Source organism: Scyliorhinus torazame, chromosome 2, assembly GCF_047496885.1.
Source record: "Scyliorhinus torazame isolate Kashiwa2021f chromosome 2, sScyTor2.1, whole genome shotgun sequence".
Lineage (NCBI taxonomy): Eukaryota > Metazoa > Chordata > Chondrichthyes > Carcharhiniformes > Scyliorhinidae > Scyliorhinus > Scyliorhinus torazame.
The window spans coordinates 266,111,715-266,115,128 of record NC_092708.1 but is presented as its reverse complement, the minus strand read 5'-3'; the positions used below and the strand labels follow the sequence as shown (position 1 = coordinate 266,115,128).

General features: G+C 43.2%; 1 long non-coding RNA gene across 1 annotated transcript in view; it reads left to right on the top strand.

The window, feature by feature from the left end:
• The first annotated feature begins 3,274 nt into the window (after positions 1–3,274).
• LOC140398288 (uncharacterized) overlaps positions 3,275–3,414 on the top strand; it is an 18,314-nt gene continuing 18,174 nt past the window's right edge. The window contains exon 1 of the long non-coding RNA XR_011937452.1: positions 3,275–3,357. This is a non-coding gene — a long non-coding RNA (uncharacterized lncRNA). The remainder of the gene's footprint in view (positions 3,358–3,414) is intronic.

The window sequence follows — 3,414 nt, the reverse complement described above, 5'->3', positions numbered from 1 at the left end:
GACAGATAGTTCATTTGGCCATACTCCCCCTGTGGAACCTCGATCAGTGTATTCATTGTTTTCATGTCAGTAGCAGCTTGCAATAATGTAGGATTTGTTTTAGATATAGCTGGTATATCTTGGGCCTCAGTTAAAATCATTTCAACTCTTCCTATTGGTGGCGCTGTTAGCTTTGGAGAGTTCAGCTGGTTTTTAAAGACAAAATAGAAGGCTTTTGTGCTGTTAATTTGTCTGTCAGTAATTTGTTATGACATTTCATGGTGTCCATGCCACTTTCCAAAATACATTTTTCCTCAAGTAACTGGCAATTTTGACTTTTAAGACCATTATTTTCTGATATTAACTGTTGAAGTTTGGATTCTGAGTCAGTATTTTTCTTTTGGAGTTCATCAATTTGAAATGATTGTTGTTGAACTTTAAAGGTTTCATTTTCCAATAATATTTTAATCCGATTACATTGTTCAAGTTTAGATTTTGCATCTCGTAATTCTTCAACAACTGCTGCGAGTTGGTCTTTAGTGAACTTAAGGTCATGATCAAATTTAGTTTTTGCAATTGTCTCTTGATGTTTTTGGAACAGTGCCACTACTGCAAAAGACCATTTCATACGTTTTCAACCGTTTAAGCGAGTGGTTTTTCCCCATGTCCTTTGGGGATATCATATTTTGATTCAATTTTTGTGGCAACTTCAGACAGTCCAAATTGTCTACAAATCAAAGATCTAAGATCATCCAAATATCATCAATAGAGACATCCAGTACAGCGCAACATCCCTTGGACATTGTGGAAAGTAGTTCTTTACCATTTGAAGGTCCTGAATCTATTTTAGGAGTCATGTCCGCCATAAACTCAGCCTTACACCCAATTTTTTGGTCGTCAACTACGTTTGTGTATCGGTGTACACTACCATGATTATTTTTTCAGTCCCGTTTTATTTTAGTTTCAACGACCGGCACCCGATTGAATTAACACAGTCTATAAAAAGGTCCTTTCTAAGGGGTCGAAGCACTGCTTGATGCGGCTTTAAGACTTTTAATGGGTGATTTCTTACCCCAGTCTAGCCATTTTTCTTTGGGTCTTCCGTCCTTCTGGTCTTTCTTTGGTCTTCTGATTTCTTCCTGGCTGGCTCCTCCCCTTTTTGCCAAAGTACGCCAGTTGTAGAGATCTACCATGCGGCCCTAGTGGCACTTGCGAACACTAAAACTCAGTAGAATTTTGAGTTAACACTTCTTGGATGCAAATAAGAATTGTTTTATTTGTCTCTATCAATTACAATTGAAAATCATTTAAATCTTATTCTCTGATACGTCCGGCATGCAAAAGGACTCAAAGAGAAGCAATTTCGTAGACAATTCAACTTTCAATACAGAAATGATTTTCTTGCTTACGGCAAAACAGCTTGCATTTATTTCAAGAGTCAGAGTTGGAAAGTGAAAGTATGAAAGATAGAGAGACAGCGAGTAAGTTAGATCAAAGTATAGATGATTCATGAATGGAAAATGGCCGTCCGATCGGGTTATACTAAATCATATGTCTTCAGCCATCTAGCTACACCCCTATGTAATCCTAATTGGTTTGGGTTAGAATCAAATAAGTTTGATTTGACGGTTAGCTGTCTGTCTTTAATGTGCAACATTAACTTGAAATGTTTCATAAATGAATTCTTGCACATCACACAAATCTGCCTCCCATCCACTGACTCCATCTACACCTCCCGCTGCCTGGGGAAAGCGGGGAGCATAATCAAAGACCCCTCCCACCCGGCTTACTCACTCTTCCAACTTCTTCCATCGGGCAGGAGATACAAAAGTCTGAGAACACACATGAACAGACTCAAAAACAGCTTTTCCCCGCTGTTAACAGACTCCTAAACGACCCTCTTATGGACTGACCTGATTAACACTACCTCTGTATGCTTCACCCGATGCAATGTCATTACATTGTGTACCTTGTGTTGCCCTATTATATATTTTCTTTTCTTTTCATGTACTTAATGATCTGTTGAGCTGCTCGCAGAAAAATACTTTTCACTGTACATCGGTACACGTGACAATATCAAAATCCAATCCAATCCTTCAAGCAGGAGCTGCCCTATGTGCAATCACTCACAGCATGGCCACCACTGGATCTCTATCTCTCTCACACACATCTCTCACAAATTCACCTGCACTCACTTTCTCTTGCACACACTCTCTTACAAATTCCCTTGCACATATATGACCTGTCACTCACTGACTCATTCACACACACACACACTCTCTTGCGCACCCATCGCCCTGCAGTCTCTCCTTCCTGGGTGATGCCAGCACACTCTCCCTCACCCGTTGTGCCACAAACTCTCCTTGCGCTGCCACCCTCCTGGTGTACTAGCCTGTTATAAAACATCTTAAGCTATATTAAAGGAGCTTAGAGTACTAAGGCAACAAAGGTTTCGGCCGCAAGCCCAGTTTAGGAAATATATAAAGGCATTGGAGAAAGTGCAGGAAAGGTTCACTAGAATCGTTACAGAGATGAAAGACTTCAGTTACTGCTATAAATTGGAGAATTTGTAGAGAGGGAAAATTTGACACAGATGTTCAATTTCTTGAGGGGTCTGGACAGATTAGAAATTGTTGTATTGGCAGAAAGGACAAGAATTAGAATACACTAATTTAAGGTAATTGGCAAAAGCAATGGAAACTTGAGGGAAAATATTCACCGAGTGAGTGATTAAAACCTAGAATGCACGGCCTTAAGAGTGCAGTGGAGACAGAATCAATCCAGGGCAATGGATGACTAGGAATGTGCAAGGCTATGGGGAGAAGGTGAAGGAATGGCACTAAATGAGTTCCAGGACAGAGACGAAAGAGAAAAATGCTGGAAAATCTCAGCAGGTCTGGCAGCATCTGTAGGGAGAGAAAAGAGTTAACGTTTCGAGTCCGATGACTCTTTGTCCAGGACAGAGACGACTGGCTGCACCGCCACCTGCATTGCAATGATGACAGGTGAGGAGATGGCCAATTACAACCCACTGGGCCCCAAAAGGCAGACGCCACTAGGACTGGCTGCAAAACACCCAATCAAACTTCTCCAAAGGCCAAGCTGAGGCTGTGTAGCCAGCCTCAGTCAGAGCCGAGGCAATGATTGGGGAAATGCGATGATTGACGTTCCCTTTCTCCAATCAGGCTCCGTCAGAGAGGCCGTTCCTCGCGAGGATGCGACGGCAGATGGGCGTGTTTCCGGAGAAGGGTCTGATTGACGTGGGCGCTGACCAATCGGAATGTGGGGACTGGGAGCGCGCCGGCCGGCGGGAGGCGCGCCCCCGCTCGGGGGCGGGCGGGTTGAGCAGAGGTGAAGATGGCGGCGGCGTCGGAAACTGTGAGCAGGGAAGGGGAAGGCGAAAAGCAGAAGTGAACGGGAGTTATGGCCGGGGAA